This window comes from Tachysurus vachellii, chromosome 1 (genome assembly GCF_030014155.1).
Source record: "Tachysurus vachellii isolate PV-2020 chromosome 1, HZAU_Pvac_v1, whole genome shotgun sequence".
NCBI lineage: Eukaryota > Metazoa > Chordata > Actinopteri > Siluriformes > Bagridae > Tachysurus > Tachysurus vachellii.
Window position 1 is genome coordinate 7,896,315 of NC_083460.1, and position 22,934 is coordinate 7,919,248.

At 37.9% G+C, this 22,934-nt stretch overlaps 1 pseudogene; it reads right to left on the reverse strand.

Moving 5' to 3' along the window:
• Nucleotides 1-6,220: 6,220 nt before the first annotated feature.
• LOC132843187 (semaphorin-4E-like) overlaps nt 6,221-22,934 on the reverse strand; it is a 55,069-nt pseudogene continuing 38,355 nt past the window's right edge.

Below are 22,934 nucleotides of genomic sequence, written 5' to 3' on the forward strand. Positions count from 1 at the left end.
ACACAAACACACACACACACACACATATAATATGTGTATATAATATATATATATTATATATATGTCTGCAGATTTTCAGATTCAGAGTAAAAGCAGAGTATTTAGTTGAGCTGCGGCTTCTTTGAAAAAGTCCAGGATTACAATAGTCATTATGGCTTTTGTGGAGAAAGAAAATTGATTAGTATGGAAGGGTCTCTGCTTTAACAGTGTGATTACGTAAAGACTAAAACACAACAGATTGTGCATACATGAGATTACTGTGGATGGTACCACTGAGAAACTTCATTAAAACTATTTTTTTTTCTGGTTGCACAAGTAGAATTCTTTAAAAAAGGGAAATTATATATAACTGCACTATTAGGTGTTACCAAGATGAGGATGGGTTCCATTTTTCATTCTGGTTCCTCTCACAGTTACTTCCTTATATCGTCTCAGGGAGTTTTTCCTTACCGCTGTCATGCCAAGCTTGCTAACTGTGGATAATTTTATACCTTTAAAATTTACACTTGTACATGCAGCTTTGCAAGTTCAGTTCTCACGTCTTTACCATAAATTGTTTAACAAATAAAAAAATTACCTAATATGAATAGAAATGATCTGTTTCATAATAATGGGCCACATTATCCTTCCCTGTCTTGGTTTAAGTTGTTAATATAGAAACAATAAGGTATTAGATCAGTACAGCTGGCACTAGTGTAATGAAGGAGCTGTTCTTAAAGAAAATAAATTAACAGCATTTGACCAATCAGAATCAAGCATTCTGTCATAAGCAAATAGAACTGTCATTCATTCATTCATTCATCTTTTACCGCTTATCCGAACTACCTCGGGTCACGGGGAGCCTGTGCCTATCTCAGGCGTCATCGGGCATCAAGGCAGGATACACCCTGGACGGAGTGCCAACCCATCGCAGGGCACACACACACTCCCATTCACACACTAGGGACAATTTTCCAGAGATGCCAATCAACCTACCATGCATGTCTTTGGACCGGGGGAGGAAACCGGAGTACCCGGAGGAAACCCACGAGGCACGGGGAGAACATGCAAACTCCACACACACAAGGTGGAGGCGGGAATCGAACCCCAACCCTGGAGGTGTAAGGCGAACGTGCTAACCACTAAGCCACCGTGCCCCCAAATAGAACTGTCAATTCTGTGAAATAATCCTGTTGCCATTTTAAAAGTGTCCATGATGTGTGTTTGCTCTGTAGGCTCTTGAGTTGAAGGGAATTGGGCACTTGGGTGAAAAGGAGCTGAAGGAAAGAAACAAGCTTATCCAGGAGGAGAATCACAGGGAGCTGCAGAAGGTAAATGCCAGAAAGGTCCTTGTGTTTGTAAGCATTAAAAAAAAAAGACTGAATATATTTACGATGTGGGGAAGGGAACATGTTTTAGGTGAAGTAGTTACGTCTGGCGCGAGAATGGTATAAGTATATATATATATATATACAGGGCTGTCAAGTGTCACGCATTGAGAGTGACAGTCATGCATTTGGGTCATTTGTCACGCTGTGTCCTCTGTGTTTGGACAATGTCCGTGTAATGGTTGTGAGGCTGATGCTTTCTATATTGCCAAATATCTCATGGTCTTGCACAATTCTAGTTTTAATTTCATGCAGTTTTATTGCATTATTTGCAACAACCATTTCTACAATGGCAAGCTCTTGATCATTATTGAGGAGTTTTCCTCTTCCCCCAGAGGGTGGAAGACGTTGCATTCTTTAGAGGGGAAAATTATCAACATATGCATTCCTGTATGTCCTTATTGACATATCAAGTGAGAATAGAAACAATCCATGTAAAATGCAATACTTACCTGTTGGTTTGTTGAAAGATGCGAATAATGGAGGCAACCGTTGACTGCCTAAAATTGGGTTGCACTCTTTCACCAGCCTCTCTTAGTGAGAGACCGTGGTTGTACATGGTCAATGATAGTGGCACGAATTTCATCACTGACTACTGTTCTTGCAGCCCTTGGAATGCCACCACCACGCATTCTTACACCTCTACCTTGCCCTCTCCTTGGGCCTGCTCCTCTTCCTGCACCTGCACCTCTCACTGCACCTGCACCTCCTACTGAACCTTTCACTGCACCTCTCACTGCACCTCTCCCTGGCCCTGCATCTCTCACTGGAGCTGGTCTTCTCCCTGGGCCCCTTGCTCTTCCTCTTCCATGTCCAGACATTACAGTGTTTGTCTTTTTCTGTTTCTGTTTCCAAAAACATCACTCCTCAAAGTCCTCATTTTATAGTAATATAAAAAAATAACCCCTGCCACTGAGTCTAAGCCAGACTGGAATCAGCTGTGGTTGGCCCAATTCACCCAACATAAATCAGCTGTGTGTCAATTATTCAATTGTTTGTTTATTATCAGCTGAGCTATATTGTTTTTGAACTGATATCATTGCAGAAGCAGAGGTTTTTATACTGTATCTAAGGTTTGGAATATTGTTTTTGCTATTGTGGGATGTTGTGTGTTAACATTCGTGAATACTACAAAAACAATCTATAATTTCGTTGGGAGGTATACAGTAGCTTGTCTGTTAAGAAAATGTAAGCATTGTGGAAATGTGTTCACTGATTGCATATTGTGTGAAAATGACATGAAATGTGTGAATGGTATGGCCACAAAAGACTGTGCTAATTGTGTTTAGATGCTGTGCTGTGCTGTGCTAATTGTGTTTAGAGTTTTGAAAATGTGACAACTGTTTGGACAAACGCTTGTTAGGGACTGAAAAAAACTGTAAACCATAATGCTTTATTTGACTTACGCTTTATCTGTTTATTTATTTGTGTCGGTATGTAATGTGTATTTTTTAGTTTAGTATATTTAACATGCACATATACAGTATAATTCCTTTAATTCATTAATGGAATAATTTATATTATTTACTTGGTCATTTTCTATTTTAATGATTGTTTGTTTGTTTGTTTTTTTGTTTGTTTGTTTTTGTTTTTTTAAGTATAAAAAAATCTATCCAAGATATACTTATTACCTTTTATTACTTATACTTATTACCTTTTTTCCATGACCTTTTCTTCTTACTCTCCCTGACAGGCCGCTGCTGAGTTGCCGATAGAGAGATATAAAGGGCGACTTTCCTTACCCTATATTTTGACAGTTTCATGACCCCAATAAAACAATAAAACCATAAACCATAATCGATAAAATCATAAAATCATAAATAAAAAAGTTTATAACTGTAATTATATAATGTTTACTGATAGGAATAGGTCAAAGGTCAGACCTTTGATCTGACAGATGTATGTCATGATTTTATTATGTTAGGTTTAGGTTAAAAGTTCATAACAATAAAGTTAATGGTTGTATTGATATATTGCTTACCGGTAGGATTTATTTTTGTTGACTCCAAGTAGTTAAAGACCCCCCTTTCCCTTTCACCACCCCCTCTTTCATATTGGTTAGCCCCAATATATCTGCTTCAAGTAGATAGGTGACAAGTAATTAAAACCATGTTTTTTATAGGAGACCAGTATTTTTTTTAAAAAGGGTGGGTTTTATGACCTCAGATGAAACATTATTGTAAAAAAAGGCCATGTGTTTGTACCAATGAGACAGGAGATTTTTTCTCTTTTTTTTCTTTATGTATTCAATAAAGACATAGAAGTCAGAATTGTTTTTATTAGTATAGGCCTGTGTTTATATTATGACTGGGATGGAGATCAGTCCACATTTAATATGTGATTAAAACAAAAATCTGCAAATGTTGAGTTCCATCCTATGCCATTGAGCAATGCTGCTCGGAGACCAGTAAGTACTGAGCTGAATGTGCGCAAGCGCACTTGGTAATAAAGCTCCTTCTGATCCTGAGTCAGTAGGACATACTGTATTGTTAGTTACTTACGCTGAGTCCAAATATAATGAGGCTGTCAACTGACTTTGTCTTTAAAAAAAAAACAACTAAAAAAAATAGAATACATAGTTTGAGTACAAATGTTTGTACCCAATATTTCTCATTAGTTTCTGTGTGAAAAAGTAGAAAAAGAAAATGGAATGTGACCTTGTTGATAATTTAAATGAGATACATCTTCAGTAACCACGGAGGGTGGATGAAAACACACACACACACACACACACACACACACACACACACATACACATAGGAGATTTTTTTTTTTAAAGGGGGGTTTAATGACCTCAGATGATACAGTATTGTAAAAAAGGCCATGTGTTTGTACCAATGAGATAGGGGATTTTTTCTTTTTTTTTTTTCTTTTTTTTTTTTTAAAGGGGGGTTTATGACCTCAGATGAAACAGTATTGTAAAAAAAAAAAAAGGCCATGTGTGTTTGTTCCAAGGTGATAGGAGACAAGTAATTAAAACTCATCTTTGATCCGGGGTGATAGGATCTAGGGGTGATAGTGCGTAATTCTTAAATTGGTGTGTTTTGTTGAATAAAGAATTGTTAAGACATTTTTACATTAGACATGGCACATGGCACACGTTCAAATAATTCTCCCACTTCAGAAGCTAAAAATTAGAATTGAAAATAATCCTACAAAAAATAGATTGAGTAGTGTCAACTTATTTTTATAAAACAATTCAACTATCTTAAGTATTTTGAGTTTCTAGTTCTTTTTTTCACTTTTGATTTTATTAAACTAAATAGTAAGACTGAGTACATGTGTGTGAATGAAAGTGAGGGAAGTGGAACAGTAAGGTTACAGGGTGAAGAGGTGAAGAAGGTACAGGAGTTTAAGTGGAGAGAGATGATTCGCTGTGGCGACCCCTGAAGGGAAAAGCCGAAAGAAGAAGAAGATAAATTATTTTTGATTAACTTAAACTATTAGCAGTATGTGTTAAGTAAGTGACCCTTAAGGGTATAATTTCATTGTATTTATTTCTGTTGTTTCAACATTAGAATTTCAAAAGTTTTTGAAAAATTGAGGTAAAATGAGCTGCAAGCAAACTATTATACAACTCTCCAAATGTATAATGATAAAATATTTAAAATGAAAAAATCAAATAAACATTTTAAATTAATCAGGATTATTGGTGACACAGTAAGTGTTCAATGTGTTTTTTACAATCTATTATAAGTATGTCTTTTTTATGTAGTGAATTTCCATAGTCAACAGTTACACCGGTTTAATCTAAACAAAACTTTATAAACACTGTTCATCCGTGTATTCACAGTTCATAGTTGTGTCTAAAGGAATAATTAAACAATGATAATGAACAACCCATGTGGTAATGATGTCACTATGCAAAGTGAAGTGCATGCTACAAAAGCGATAGATTATTTTTCAAGACATTTGTTCATCTCAAACCTCCGTAAATGAGCTTGTAATGCACACCAATGCTACATGTGACTTTTAAAAACAACAAAAGCAATCTTTACCAGTATAAAAGCTATATTAACTGCTACGGACAAAAACTAAATAAAATTGAAAAGATTTTTCTAATGTGTTGTCGTGCTTGGTGCCATTGATACACAGTTATAGGAGAGTGAGAAAGCAAGTGCGATTGCAGGAATGTACTGTATGTAGGAAAGCAACTATACAATTTAAGATGCTTTAAAACTAAGTTGGCAAAGTGATGTAGAACTATATTGTGGTCAAGTTCTGACAGAATGATATTTGCACATCTGAGAATGTCTGTTCAGAATCTAAAGTATAAAGCAGTGCTCCAGTATAAGTCCAGAACTACTACCATATTCCTACTTGATATTAAACCACTAACACTACACCAATGATGTAGTACCCGCCTTATACTGTTATAACATAAAATATTAATATACAATTATCTATCTCTACACATGGTATGAAACAAACACATTACTATGAAAACAGTATTAGTTGTATTCCATTTTCATGATTTTATAACTTTATAGTAATTAACTTTGTGTTAAGCATAAGGAATTCTAAGAACCTATAAAGAACCTACCCCTCATTAGAAAGATGATGCAGACCACATTTGCCCTGTGACGACAGACCACTGTGAACCAGTGAAAGAGCTAATGGAACTCTGGCCTGCTCTTAAAATGGAGTCAGAGGTAATGTGTAGTAACGCTTTTTCTGTTATTCATTTGCTGATAACATACACCACATTCGGTGTAGTTGGGTTTCTTTACTTTATATAGGGCTCTTTTTTGCTCAATGGGATGGAAGTAGATTTACCAAATTCATCTATAAATATGCTTTTGTTTTCTGTCATGTCTTTTTAAAAACATAAGTGTATACAGAGTTCCAACTGATTACAAACCAGAACCTGCCCAACACATTCTACTCAGTGCTTGACCGACATCTTCCTCGATTATGACCTTGTGCAGACAGAAGGCATCCAGAACTGGAAAGACAGCAGATTATTTGGTTAAAATCTTAAAAATCCAAGATGAACAGGTTCAAACTGTTCAAATACATGTTATACATTTATTGGTAGAATTTTGTATTGGAAGAGGAAAGTTTCTAATGAGTCCAAACACTACAATTTGTCTCTGGATTTTGTTTGATTCTATTAAAGATGCTTTAAAGTTATTTTTGTATATATGTTTGGAATCTATCTTAGTATCTTAGTAATATGTGATAAAACAATCAACTGAAAACACAAATCTAAGAGTTAGAATGGAATTCCCCTTGAGGGCCGCGTTTTCGCGTTTGCTTAGGGGGCGTGTGCGCGTTTGCGCGTGTGCGCGTGTTTGCTCAGGGGGCGTGTGCGCGTTTTTGCTCATGCGCGTTTGCTCAGGCGGGCGTGTGCGCGTTTGTGTGTTCTCTATGCCTGCTTTTGCTCATGCGCGTTTGCTCAGGGGGCGTGTGCGCGTTTTTGTTCATGCGTGTTTATCTCAGGGGGACGTACGCGCGTTTGCGCGTGTTTGCTCAGGGGGCGTGTGCCCGTTTTTGCTCATGCGCGTTTGCGCGTGTGCTCGTGTTTTGTCAGTGGGCGTGTGCGCGTTTTTGCTCATGCGCGTTTGCTCAGGGGGGCGTGTGCGCGTGTTTGCTCAGAGGGACGTCTGCGCGTTTGCGCGTGTGCGCGCGTTTGCTCACATTGTGTGACGTTATAGGTCCCCCCCCCCCCCCATTGGCTAACGATCAGTCTGAGAGACGCTCCTAACTATTTCCTAACTATGCGGGGTGGCATACAGAGAATTTTGTGAGAAATACCAACTGCAGTGCTCTGTTAATGTTTACAATAGAATAATTAGAGCTATTCCAACTGTTGTAAGATTAATGGTTAGAGAAGACATTTTGTTCTCCAAGGTCTCCCCAGAATAGAGGCAGCTCTCCTTAGAAGGTTGTGACTTTTGTGACAAAAATGCACAAACAGAGTCATTAGAAAATTTTACATGCTTATTATCCAAACCCTATTAAACGGGACTACATGCTTAAGGATTTTGTAACTCTGAAATTAAAAAAATAAGAAAAAAAATATTTGTCTTTCCCCCTCCCTCCTAAAGCTAAAGAGGTGAATTTCAAAATTTTAAATGAGATTTAGTCCACCAACGAATTTTTAAGATTGAAATTTAATCTTGATGTGAATAACTGTGTTTTTTGTGAAACAAATACAGCATGTGTTCTTCTTTTGTGATATGGTGCAACCTTTTTGGAGAGATATGCAAAACTGGTTACAGTCTAGGGAGGTTGAAATTGTAATTGGTTGTAATTTCTTGTTATGTCTTGGGAAGTTTTTCATTCATAAGTGCAGATGGTTTAAATCTAGACCTAACTTTAACCAGTGGATGAATGAGTTTAAACTCTTGTGCGAATCCTTAAAATTAGTTAAACACACAAAAGCCCTCAAATTGATTTCTCTGTTAGACAGAAATGAACTAATTTGAAATAAAGCCCTTTTGATTTATTTTGATACATATATATTTATTTACTAATTTGTATTTTTTTTTTATTTATTTTATTTTTATTCATTTTATTTTTTTTTTGTCAGTTTGTTTTATTGTGATCTCTGTTTGTTATTGGCTATGCTCAACCTATGGCTGATTATTGTAATGTTACTTTGTGATTTGATTATGTACCTTGTTTGTTTGTTTGCTTATGATTGGTTACAATATAAAAAAATAAAAAATAAATAAAAAGACTGCGGAGTGGCATAATCATGATTTGATTACCACCTAGTCTGAGGGGAGGGGGTAACCCTATCACCCCGGATCAAACATGAGTTTTAATTACTTGTCTCCTATCACCTTGGAACAAACACACATGGCCTTTTTTTTACAATACTGTTTCATCTGAGGTCATAAACAAACCTTTAAAAAAAGGTGAATCAAACACTTGTTTTTAATTACTTGTCACCTATCTACTTGAAGCAGACACATTGGGGCTAACCAATATGAAATAGGGGGTGGTGGGAGGGAAAGGGGGGTCTTTAACTACTTGGAGTCAACACAAATAAATCCTATCGGTAAGCAATATATCAATACAATCATTAAATTTATTATTATGAACTTTTAACCTAAACCTAACATAAAATCATGACATACATATGTCAGATAAAAGGTCTGACCTTTGACCTATTCCTATCAGTAAACATGATATAATTACAGTCATAAACTTTATGATTTTATCGATTATGGGTTATGATTTTATTGTTTTATTGGGGTCATAATACTGTCAAAATATAGGGTAAGGAAAGCCGCCCTTTATACCTGTCTGCCGATGCAGGCAGAGGAAAGTAAAGACAAAGAGGAAGAAAGTGGAGATGAGAGGCAGGGCCAAGCTCCAGAGCCTCTGCAGAGAAGGGGGGAGGTGAGAAGGAGATGCAGAAGAGGGTGAGGAGGGAGAGAAAAGTGGAGCAGCGGAGTCTGTGCTGACGGACGAGGATCTGATGGAGGCAGAACCAGGCTGAGTACGACTTGGGTCGTTACAGTCCCGTGCTCCTGCAGCCCTCCGAGCACCTCCAGCTCGCTCGCAGACATCTGCAGGTCACAGTTGTGTTCATGGGAAATGAAAGTTAGCATGGAAATATGAAGTGGTCAGCTATTTGTCATGTCACATTCTCTGTTGTCACCTCATTGCTGTAGTTGTCATTGCCTCCAAAGTCACCCCCCCAAAATTGTCCAGGGTTACTAGTTAAACATCTTCTACCCGGACCTGATCGACAAATGTTCCATGCCTCAGTACTTCCTTGATCCGAGTCTGGACAACAAGGAAATTAGCATTATGCGTTTTCACGCCAGGCCGCCCTACGAGGACATTGTATTTAAGATGGTCATCCATGAATGGGAGTGCTCACATCGACACGGCTTCTGCTGCCAGTTCTCCAAGGGAATCTTCAGCTGTGGTTTTCATTTCAAGCGCTATTGCTACAGGAGATGAGAAGCTGATGCTCAAGACATCTGTACAAACAGTTATCTTGTACTTAAGGTTTAAACTTCAACGTGAATATGTAAGTTACTTAAGATGCTTTCACATTGCAGTGTAGCATTTCATTGTTGAGTAAACAGTAATCTTTGCACCAGGTCTTTACTCATGGGAACAAAAGTATTTTAAAAGATATGTGGATGAGGTTACCCTGTAATTAAAATGATAGTAAAGCAAATTCTGGATATTTTTGTATAACTGAATTGACTCTCCTCAAATGATTAGATTTAAATGGTTGTGTCCTATTATTTTGCAACAATAAAAATATTTTTTTAAACAACAACTTAATTTTCCTTACAAATTTTCCTTTTCAAGACTGAAAATAATGGTTCTGTACACAGAAGACATTACACAAACATTTATTTTACAGTAAAAAATGCTCACAAAATGTTAGAATTAAAAAAAACACCAAATGAGAGAGAGGTAAAAAAGTCCTGCAAATTTCATTGAGCTACTGCCCTGGAAACACAGTGCTGAATCTGGAGGCTTCAACAGCTATAGGTTTTTAAAAAGTGTTCAGTGTAGATGTCTAGACATGCCAAAGGTGTTATCTGACATGGATTTTGAAAGAATCTTTTGTGTATCCTGTCTGGAAAGACGAGCACAGGCTCTAATGCACAGAGACCTCCGCCAAAACCATTTAACACTAGCTCGAATAATCAAAAAAAAAAATTTTTAAAAAAGAAAAAACATAACTGGTGGTCACTCTCATTCAATGAATCCCCCAGAATACAGATTTATGAAGGAAATATGAATTATGCTGCCATCCCATGGATGACTGGTTGTATAATCCTCTTCAGTAGTCCATATACAATCTTCAATACATCACATCTATTTTTGGCCTTTGTTTTTAACTGGCAAACAAAATATTGTGCTTAAACCAGTTTCAGTGCTTTAGGGTTTTAAGCAATACCAAGGTCTAAAAATAACGAAATAATAAAGTGTTATAAAACTGTTTTTAAATCTCCAAGCAGTTCAGATTGTGTGGTTTGAGCTATGAAACTGGATTATTTTGGATTTGTCATTGAGGTGTCTGCAAAATAAAAAATAAACTTCACTGCAGCAATTTGTCTCCATTATGCTGGTTTGTCATATCAGGGGATTCAGCTATTCTGTTGATTGTTTTTTTTTTTTTTAACTTTCTTGAACAATTTGCAGTGGCTCCTGACAGACAAACACACTCTGTGGACTTTCCTCAGCTTTTTTCGACCTTCTCTGGACAGCAAAATGCCCTTTGTAGAAGGTCCATACCACAAGAGCTAATAATATCAGTGTTGGTATAATGACCAGGATCTTGAGGAAAAAGAGACATTTCTGCTGTTCCTGGACTTGCAGCTGACCAAAGAATGTAAAAGGCCACCTGTTTACATACTGACACAGGAAAACATGCAGCATTTCCATCTCTCAGACTCTGAACCACCTAACTGGAGAAAAAAAAAAAAATAGATGGACATGACTGGAAATTCAATGTATCTAACCTTCCCTCTCTAGAGTAGAGTCTAGAGCAATATTTTAGACACAGTGATGTTTGAATCTTGATTCTGATTGGTCAGAAGGTGATTAAGTGAATTTTTTATAACAAGGACTTGCAGTAGATCTAGCTGGAAGGCACATAAGGTTTATATTATGTGTTCATTTTATACGTTACTGCTTAGCTCCAGATAATCTACTGTAGGTCAATAAAGAGTAAAATAAATACTGTAAAATACTGAGCATGAATAGATTTATAATGTTTTGTAATGTAATTAAAATAAAATAATTATTTAAAGTTAATAATTAAAAAGTAAATAATTACTAAAAAGTTAAACTTCAGGTACATCAAATCCCATTGTTCCTTTTTTGCCGGTTTTCTACCAACAGCACACCACATCATGATTTTTTTCCTTACAGCACTATATTACAGCAGCTGAGAAGTATATGCTGAGTACCTGGTGTGTATCTGGATGAATGTTTTTTATAGCAATGCAGGTTCAGCGCTGAGGTCCCAGCCGCAGTACGGGTCTCTGGCCAGCACACAGTCCTATAAAGGAAGCGTAATGGTCACATGTACTCAGTGGCATCTGCACCGTTGCTTCCTCTGAGCCTGCATACAGCTGACCCTGAAACAATATGTGCAGCAATTATTAAAAAGATGGTCAAACTATAACAGAATCAAACTAAACTGAATCACAAGTAGAAATAATTAAATGAACCAGAAAGAGTACTGGTATAGCCTGGATGGGAAGTCATAGTATTATTTTTATTAGTTCTACTCGTGCGTATGATGAGGGCAGGAAAGAGGGGGAACAACCTGGGGGGGGGGGGAAGGCAAAAAAAGATAGATTTGCATGTATATTAAAAATGTGAATAGCAGTAGGAAAAATTTTTATTTCTAAAATATTTTGTAAGATTATTAAAAGAATAATAACAATTCATCAAGTGAAATGCATTTCGATCATTCTCCATATCTTAAAAAACAGATAACTATTTCTTCGCTTTATAATATTCAAATTATTTAGTCTAATGTCTACCATAAGTTCCAATTTATAAAAAAAAAAAAAAAAAATATTAAATCACTTGAGTTCTTTGACACAGCCGTCTCTGCTTGATTTTCACTAATATCATAAATGCTAATGGCAAGTATTGACTCGGTCACATTTTGCTTTATTTTTTTTTTGTGACAAAAGTCAATAAACGATCCCATCTGCTCCATATTCTACATACTATAAAACAAAAAGAAAAGCAGCTACCACTTGCTGTTACAAAGATTGTACAGTTGATTGAACACTAACACATACATGGATAAGTCTGTATAAATTATGTAAACCCTGGTACACTAAATTTTACATTTATGTATCTGTGCCAATAAACATGACCTGATGGGCTGCTCCCATTCAGGGGCAGTAGTGCTGGCCACCACTATACGAGTAAACACAGCTCCTTTCTTCACCAGTAGGGCTGCTCAGAAGGCTTCACTGTCTGATCCATCAGTGGGTGGTCTCGATGAGCTGAAGGGTAACTACTGCATAGGTGGTATTTTTGGAGAGAAAATGCCCGTCATTACGTAAGCTATTACTCAGGAAATTATAAGAGCATCAATAGGAACTGGGACATAATTTCCTTGGATCTGGAAATACACCTCCAAAAAAAAAAATATTAAATATAATTTCAGTATGCAGTATAATACTATATTATATTCTGACTTAATTATTCTGACACACTGCTGTAGTACTCCGGCATTACCGGTCAGTAAAATTACAGCTATGAAACAAGTGTCATAAGTCATTGGTTAATAAAACTACAGTATGTCTAATTAATGTTTGAATATGCTACAATGTGGATTCATTTCTGCACATTTTTGTTTTTAACTGGATGTCTCAGCATTACTCATATGCAAGTAGGAAGAAAAACAGAAATAAAATTATATTTAAAGCATTTCCTTGATTTACATTGATTTATAGGTTGACACCCATAGATAATTTGAACACACCTTATAGCATCATGTAAACTCCTACAATTTATTAATTTCATATCAGAATAAAAATAAGTTGTTTGAGGCAATTGTATCCATGATTAAATTTGAGTCAGGTCTTTCATACGAGTGTGTTAGTACTAAATAATTCTTATATCATAATAATGCACATTATGAAATAGTATATGCAATACTAAGACAGCAAGGTCTTTGCAGCATTGCCACCTCATAATGCCAGGGTCCCAGGTTGATCCTGTGCATTTGTGTGGAGATTTTTCTCCATAAGTTCTCTCCATGTGCCCGTTTCCGATGCCAGGCACAGCGGTGTTCATGTATACCACCATCAGGACCTAATAAAGTACAGAAACGCGTACAAAACCAACCTGCAGATGATGTACTGTATAGCTACGTGACCTCGGACTTGCGTGCGGAGACCAGGCCCTCAGTCCCCGAGTACCGCCTGATACCAGAGACCAGGAGAGGGGACGCAGAAAAGCGGTTGCGCGAGGAAGCGGAAGCGGGGCGGTAAGCGGGCGGGGGGTCCGTGCTAGGCTAAAAAACAAACCCTAGCCGGCCGGCTCTCCCGTCCATTCTACTAGCCCAACGTTTGCTCCCTGGACAATAAACTGGACTACATCCGACTCGAAACGCTCTACACGGAGAGAGATTAGAAACTGCTGCGTGTGTGTTTTCACGGAGACGTGGCTCAGCGACAGAGTTCCGGACGCCGCATTCAACTGGACGGGCTAACTTCATTTAGAGCCGACAGAAATGCAGCTCTGTGCGTAAGACTTCGCGGTGGTGGTGTGTGTGTTTATATCAACACGGATTGGTGCAAGAACTCTGTGCTTGTTTCTAGTTACTGCTCATCGTCAGTGGAGTTTGTGACTGTTAGATGCAGACCATTTTATTTACCACGGAATTCACTACTGTTTACATTGGTCGGAGTTTACATTCCTCCTAGCGCTAATGCTAAAGAGGCGCTAAGTGAGCTATACGGAGCTATTAGTGACCTACAGAATGTTCACCCCGACGGACTTTTTATCATCGCCGGAGATTTCAAACCATGCAAATCTCAAGTCAGTGCTCCCTAAATTCCATCAACATGTGGACTTTGCTACGAGAGGTGAAATCACGCTGGATCTTGTTTACACAAACATTCCCGGCGCATACCGTGCGGAGCCCCGCCCCCCACCTCGGCTACTCAGACACATCACTGTTATGCTAATTCCAGCATACAGACCACTCGTCAGACGCTCAAAACGGTTATGAAGCAAGTGAAAACACTGGCCAGCAGGAGCCACCTCTGCTCTTCAGGACTGCTTTGAGTGCACTGACTGGAATATCTTCAGGGAGGCTGCCAACCAACGGTGACTCTGTCAACTTGGAGGAGTACGCGGCATCAGTGACCGTTACATCTGCAAGTGCATTGATGACGTGACCATCTCCAAGACCATTACTACAAGCTCCAACCAGAAGCCGTGGATGACTGCTAAGTGCGTGCTCTGCTGAGGACTAGAGACTAGCCTTCAGAACAGGGGACAGGGCGGCCTAAGAACAGCAAGGGCCAAACTGTCCCGAGCCATCAGAGAGGCAAAGTGCGCACACGCCCAGGACTATCCACAGCCACTTCCAGGACAGCGGAGACACCCGGCGCAATGTGGCAGGGCATAAGGCGATCACAAATACAAGACAGCTTCACCTGCTTGTGATAGCAACGCCTCCCTCCCAGACGCGTTGAACGAGTTCTACGCTCGGTTCGAGGTACAGACAAACGTAACGCAGAGGAAGTCCATCCCTCCCCCCGACGACCAGGTACTCTGTCTATCACGGCCGACGTGAGGAGATCTCTATGCAGAGTTAAACCCACGGAAGGCTGCTGGACCAGACAACCATTCCTGGCAGGGTGCTCAGGGAATGTGCAGAACAGCTAGTGGATGTCTTTAATGACATCTTCAACATTTCCCTGAGCAGCACCGTTGTTCCTATGTGCCTCAAGACTACCACCATTGTCCCTGTCCCAAAGAAATCTACAGTATCCTGCATCAATGACTATCTTCCCGTTGCACTCACACCCATCATTATGAAGTGCTTCGAGAAGCTCGTCATGAGGCACATCAAGACCCAGCTACCACCCTCACTGGACCCCCTACAGTTCACGTATTGTCCAAACCGCTCCACAGATGACGCCATTGCTCCACAGCCCTCGATTTAGCCCTAACCCACCTAGACAATAAAGACACTTATGTATGAATGCTGTTCATAGACTTTAGTTCAGCATTCAATACAATCATCCCTCAGCACCTGATTGGGAAGCTGAGCCTGCTGGGACAAACACCTCCCTCTGCAACTGGATCCTGGACTTCCTGACTGGGAGACTTCAGTCAGTCTGGATCGGGAACAGCATCTTCAGCACCACACTGAACAATGGAGCTCCTCAAGGCTGCGTGCTCAGTTCACTGCTGTTCACTCTGCTGACTCAGCGACTGTGCAGCAACGCACAGATCGAATCATATTATCAAGTTCGCTGATGACACGACCGTGGTGGGTCTCATCAACAAGAACGACGGTCAGCATACAGGGAGGAGGTGCAACAAACTAACTGCCTGGTAGTAGAGCCAACAACCCTTTCTCTGATGTGGATTAAACCTAAAGAGATGGTTGTGGACTTCAGGAGGAGCACGGAGTGACTACTCTCCGCAGAACATCGACGGATCATCTGTGGAGATCGTCAAGAGCACCAAATTTCTTGGTGTTCATCTAGCGGTAGAATCCTCACCTGGTCACTCCACACCAGCGCCAATCACCAGGAAGCCCAGCAGCGTCTCTACTTCCTACGAGGCTGAGGAAGGCACATCTCCCTCCCCCCATCCTGACCATGTTCTACAGAGGGACCATTGAGAGCATCCTGAGCAGCTGCATCACTGTCTGGTTCGGGAACTGCACCCATCTCAGAACGCAAGACCCTGCAGCGGATTGTGAGGACAGCGGAGAAGATCATTGGGGTCTCTCTTCCCTCTATCAAAGTCACTTACACCCACACGCTGCATCCGCTAAGCCAACAGCATTGTGGATGACCCCACACACCCCTCACACACACTCGTCACCCCTCCTGCATCTGGAAAAAGGTACCCGAAGCATTCGGGGCCCTCACGACCAGACTGTGTAACAGTTTCTTCCACAAGCCATCAGACTTCTCAACAACTGAAATGTTACTGTATGAGCACAACATACACACACATCATTCTGTATGGACTGCATAGACCCTCACAAAACACACACACCTGACACAACATACTGTTTACATGCTGCTTACAATCCAGCAAACTGTTTACATGCTGTTTTGCACACCTTGTCTGCTGTTTTTTGCACAAACTGTCCCAACATTTCAGCCGTTTTTGCACATACTGTACAATATCTCAGCCATTTCGCACATACTATATTAACACATACAGTATTAACACTGGTCGGTCGGCGCTGTTTCTGTGACTGTTTACTATTTATTGTCTTTTGTGTACTGATTTTTTTGTTCTTTTTGTTTTGTCTTGTAAATTGTGTCTGCACTGTCATTTGTCCTGCACTGTCTTGTCCTGCACTGTCTGGTCCTGCACTGTCTTTTGTCCTGCACTGTCTTTTGTCCTGCACTGTCTTTTGTCCTGCACTGTCTTGTCTGTCTTGTTTGTCTTGTCCTGCACTGTTTGCACCAGGTTGCACAGTTACACTTTATGTGGGCTAAGACTACTTACAAGTCTTTAGCCCTGTCTTTGTTTATATGTAGCACCTTGATCCTGGAGAAACGTTGTCTCATTTCACTATGTACTGCAACAGCTATATATGGTTGAAATGACAATAAATGCTTCTTGACTTGACTCTTGTCTTGTTTCCATCCAGCACGTTCTATGGGCTGTCACTTATTGTCCAAAGGTTGAACTAGTGGGGGTTAGATGTTGCATTTGTATGGGAGTTCTTTGGTGTACAGTTTCATTATTGTTTTTTTTTTTTTTTTTTTTCCTTTTTTAATTTACATTATACAATTTAATACGTAATGTCTGATTCAGAAATAATATGCTAGTGCGATTTAAATTGGGAACACATTGCAAATTCTCAACATTTATCTGGAGCTTACCCTACAGTGGGTTGTGAGGAACCTGGTGCTCAATCCCTGGAAATTTTAGAGATCCTATCCAACAGGACTACGAGGCTTTTGGGGACTGCAGGTGGAAAACAAGAGTACAGGGTGAACATGCAAGCTCCTTTACACAAGGCAGTTTAGGGAATCAATTCCCAAACATTTGAGGATGTGAGGCAAGAGTTTGCTAACATTAGACCACTGTGCCATACAAACTAATGGGTTGTACATAATCTGTTATTCTGAGGTTATGGCAAACCATTATTGACTATAATTTACCTGTGAGTTGTTTAAAATATAGTTGTTAGGTCCAAATGGGATACCATAACCTTGATGATAATACATGCCTTTGAGACTCAGGCTGATCTAACACAAAAAATATGGTAACGTTTAAGTCCTCTGCCTTAATGGTGTGGTACTATTTGTTGGCTGGTATTCAACCTTCATTTCTGATTACATTCCATAAATCACAACGTGTATTCTTCACTGCAGTTTTTTAATCTTATTCTGCTGGCATTTTTTTGAACGGAACATTACTCACCCCTGAGGAGTGAAGACCCATTGAAATATACTGGTTTTCCAGGTGTCTGGACAGAAGAGCGAAAAAACATCCTGTATGAGAAGTGTTGTTGGTTTGCGGGACAGGTCAGTTCAGTGTGAGTCTTTAGAAATGACGTCCACTTTTTCTGCTTCTGGTCCGCTGTCTCTCACATCCCATTAGCAAGGAGAGTTCAGTGGGTAATGAGGAACAATGCTTCAAAAAAAAGATGACAGCAAGTGGACACTAGTTATTTTGTTTACAATTATCATTATAAAATCCAAACCAAAATTTTTTTGGTAAATGTATTGTTCTATAAGCAGATTATTCTGTCATTTTACATTTATTACTTTAAAAAAAAAAAAAAAAAAAAGCGCAAACTAGGGAAAAAAGTTCTCTTCATGTATAAAAGAATCATGGCAGGGTTGATAATCTTTTTTTTGATTTTATAATCGTTTCCCATCTTGTTTGATTAGCTATTCTTGCTGCATTTTTAGTTACATCCTGTTTTATGTACTGATGCAGAATTAGGAACTATGTGCCTTTATTTACCCACCCAGGGATTATTGTCTTCACCTAAGGTCTTTGTTTGAACTGGGTTGCCATCTGCCTCAGCCTCATGCAATAAACTATTCTGTGACCATCTAAATACTCAGTCACATTCGCAAAGAATTAAAGAATGTTACGAGAGTAAAGTTGAGTTTTAAATTATATATGAAACCAGTAGAATCATCAGTCCCTTTACTTAGTGTAATAAAATGTACATTCATACCATCTAGCAATGTATTCAGGAATTAAGTTGATCTAAGCTCCGATTCACAACTGGTTCTGAGCCAAGGAATTTCGAAGATGTTGCTGAGTACAGCTGTCCATCTAAACGGCAATCAGAATTAAAATAAGAACTTAAATGCATAATGATGGTATCATTGTGTTAATTTTTTTAAAGCATTCAGAAAAGCATATCAGCTATCATTAAGTTGCTGCTGTGACTAAAGAATGACCTTCAAAATTAATATAATGCATGAACTAAATACTTTTAATCAATCACTAACTAACATTGTGCTCTTTGTCTGTTACATCATGAAAACAGTTTGCCTTAAGAGATGAAGCACCTACCGACAAATTCAGAGGCACATCTCTGGAAAGGATCAAATGTACACTTTCCATTCCAAACTTCTGTTGTTTTGTTGCAGATCAGGATGAGTTGCAGATCAGGGCTTTGCATAATAGCATACCTGTCCTATTCATATGATATATTTACTGCACAAAACTGTTGAATCTAACCAGGGTTTTGAAAGAGACACGGCTTGGGGTGTAAATTCTCCAAGTTCTCAATATTCTCAAAATCAGATCTATGTTTTGGTTCTTTTCTGTATTGGGAAATGATCATTTTTTGATACATATCTTGTGCATTTAACTTATTTATACACAAAATTTCTGTGGATGTTTTAGAAATTTTTTTTTCTTTAGTCTTTCCTGTACTGAAATTTGAGTCTTATTTGTACACCAGTCATAAGGATGTTTACAGTCGTCATCTACTTTATTTTAAAAATTTGGTTACTAGCAAGTGATAAGTGCAGGGAGGAAGTCATGTTCATGTACTTAATTTCTGTTCCACTGTAAAGATATCAGATTTTTTTGTTTTTGATTTTTGTCTGTTTTGCCAGAATTCAGTCCCAGCATCGTTCCAGGTTGACTTCCTCTTAAACGCAGCATTAACCATCATTAAACTCAAAACTGGAGTTTCTACAAGAAGAATACAAGAGTTTGTCCATGAGCCAAGAGAAGGCGTCAACCCTCGTTCATGGACCAAGCTTTATTGTTACCCAATGTGTTGTCTAAGTGCATTATATCAGTGTAGGTGTTTTCAAACTCCCTGGCTGGTTTTAAGTTTACAGGTCAAAAGTTTCAGTTTGTTTACAGCTAATATATAAGAAAAATGTATGATCTCTTCATCAGAGAGTGGTCGATAAATTTCTAACCGAACGGTCACTAACTCCGTGTTTGTTTTCAATGTGATCAATATAATCAATTAGGCTGTATTCAATAATGTACAGATGTTCTTTTGTACGGTTTTTTAGTGTATTTCTCCGTTCCGTCTTCATCATAAACACTTTCAGAGTGGTGGTGATGTGATCTCGGTTGTGGCAGGTTTTTTTTAGTACTAGTGGGCAGCTTTGATTTTATGATATCTGCTGATCTCCTGAGAGTCACACATTTTCTCTCAATTTTACTATGAATGGTCACAAAAAAAACCCTAACCTGTGTTTTTCCTTTGTAAAATACTTATTAGCATTATTATTATTTTTATTATTATTATTATTATTTTTTATTATTAATAATAATTTTTTTAAAGTACTTTAGTGTTTAAAAAATGCATTCATAAATAAAATATTTGTGAAATCACAGTGTAAATGAGATGATATATGAAATTTAATACAATCTTATTATTATAGTTATAATGTTTGAAACTAGAATAAAAGTACAATCATTAAAATAATAAGCAGGAATAGAATTTGTATATAAATGATAGAAATATAAGCATATATAACCCAGTTATAAGGCAAGTGAAACTTGAAACTAATAAATAATTAAATAAATAAATAAAAGAAATAAGTTGAGGTGAGATTAAATTTAAATAAATAAAAATCTATTAGATAGAATAATAATTGTTTTGATATGAGTCTTTCATTCAGTCATCATTTTCTACCGCGTATCCGAACTACCTGGTCACGGGGAGCTGTGCCTATTCAGGGCGTCATTGGGCATCATTATTATTTTTTAAATGAAATATTTTTTCCTTTACCATAGCCTCCTTGTGTGTGATGTTCTTGAGTTAGTTCAGGGAAAGATGGCTTCTCGAGCTCCAGGATGAGCAAAACCTCCTCTAAAACACTAAACAAAAGCAACTAAAAACTGCTCACTTACTCAGAGTAACTGTTTTTCGTGGTGTGCTGTTCAATGGCCAACCTGACCCGAGTCCAATACAGCTGGAACAAAAAAAGGGACAAGGACAAGGGAAGAACAGCATGCCTAAAGTTCTTCAAATCTCTGTATTAGGACCCAATTAATGGTCTAGGGGGTATTTAGTGAAGTAACTCTTCAAGAAAAATAAATAAAAGGATTTATTTTTTCCCAGGAGTTAAATGTGTGTAGAAAATGGAGGAAGGCAAGAACAAACCGAAAGCAATTCAATCGATAAGGGTGGTATTTATTATATCCCAATAGTAGTGAGTTGTCAGAAGGAAGAAAAGAAAAAATAATAAAATAAAAAATAAAAAATAAAAAATTAAAAATAAAAATAAATAATTATAAAATATTAACAATATTAAAATAAATAATAATAATAATAAATCAAAATAAAATGAAAGTAAAAACAAAAAACAAATGACTAAAAATTAAATGACGAGCGGACCACACGTCCTCACACCACTCCCAATTAAAACGAAATGAGAAGGGGGGGGGGGGGGGGGGCAGAGTGGTTGCTACGGCAGGATACAAAATAAACAAAATAACTAACTAATTTGATTGGACACGACACCCATAGCTACTGACTAATCTAAATCACAAAAAAAAATGTAACAAAAACAAAAAACAACAAGAAAAATCAAAAAAGACAAAAAATAAAAAAACGCAAAGATAAAACTAAGAATAAACAAACACTATAGAAAAAGACACACAAAAGAAGCATTACAGCAAAAAAAAGGTCTTTATTTGCGTCTTTTCGCTCTCCGGGGCGGATCGGTTTGTGCTCGGCGAAGTAAACAACGCGGAAGAAAAAAAAAAAAAAAGAAAAAAAAAAAAAAAAAAAAAAAAAAAACAAAAAAAAAAAAAAAAAAAAAAAAAAAAAAAAAAAAAAAAAAAAAAAAAAAAAAAAAACAAAAAAAAAAAAAAAAAAAAACCAAAAACAAAAAAATAAAAATAAAACAAAAAACTTAAAAAAAACAAAAAATCCTAAAACTAAAAATCCTAAAAAAAACCAATTACTCTCAAACTAAATTTAATTCCAAAAACACAATAGACATAAACGGTAACAAGAGGTGCGCACACTCACTCTAAAAACTAGTGTGTCCCTAAATACAAGTTAAGGTAAATACCTACGTGTACACATTGTATGGGGTCTTTCAGCTGCTCGCTCGGCTCGAAAACCTCTTAACCTGTCCATCCACAAGTTTTTTCCTTTTCTTTCTTTTTTTTTTTTTTCTTTTTTTTTTCCCCCTCATAAAAACTAAAAACCGGAAAAAACGAGTCACCCCAAAATATAACACATATAGTGACAAAAACGAACAGTACCAAAGAAACCGACGGGGTATGAATGGACACTCAGTAGACGCAAACACACAACATTCGGCTTTGACTATAGCGTAACAACATAGGATGAATGAGACGCTCCTGAGCAACCTGCGCTCCCCGGTGGGCGCTTCTTTAATGTTACCGGGATGTTTGTGAGTGGAGCAAGAGACTCATGGAGGTTCACGTTTGAAGCCCGGGAGATTGACGATTCAATGGACCAATAGGAAACTGCGGATGGACCTGAAGCGAGATAGCGCGAGAGAGCAAAAAAAAAAAAGGAGCAAACACAGGCACAGCCACAGAGACGTAACACTCTGCTACAGAGCAACGTCAGTCTCTGTCTCTCAAACAGTCACACTGTAAAAATATTATTATATCTTTTTTCTCAGCATGAAGAAAAAATGGTAACATTTTACTTATAATACATGATTGTTTGTTTGGATTGATGTACTTTAGAACGTGCAGGGTGACAATTAGACATAGATACGGCCAACGATGAGCTGGATTTTGATTTGTAACCTTTTACAGTTGCCGTCCATATATTTACCTTGTAGTAATACAACTCGACTCGGTTGAAAAAAAAATGTTATAGTTAATGATAATTTCATCAAGAACAGCATAGCTCACACGACATTATTGTAGAGTACAAAGGCACAGTTGTCCTGTTTCTTTAACTTTACAGTATAACACAAAGAGCTTAGATTATAGAAGACCATATTACATGAAAGAGCATAAAATACATCTTTATAGTAGTATACCAGTTGTATCAAAAGAAGGAACGGAATAGACTATAATATGTTCAGAATCTGCATTTTTTAAAGGTCATGGATTCGAATTGTCTTTTTTTGAGCGGTATATTGAACTCCGCACAGACTTACTATATAGCTAATGCTCACATCCTTCCACTTAACAGGCAATCTGACCGGCCGATTATCCAGTGGAGTCCGCATATTTATCACATGCACCGTTTTTAAGACGCAATTTCCATTAGTTTATTTTTCCCGTTTGCAATGCTGGGACGATCCCCTCATCACATAACAACAACAGGCATGTGCACACTCATGCACATGTGTAGTTTCTAAAAATATTTGACAACTTACTGTAACATAATTTTCGGCATTAATTACACTTCATTACACAGTGCTGTTAGCTGGCCTGAAAGGTGCTTGGTGTTGGTCATTGTCTATA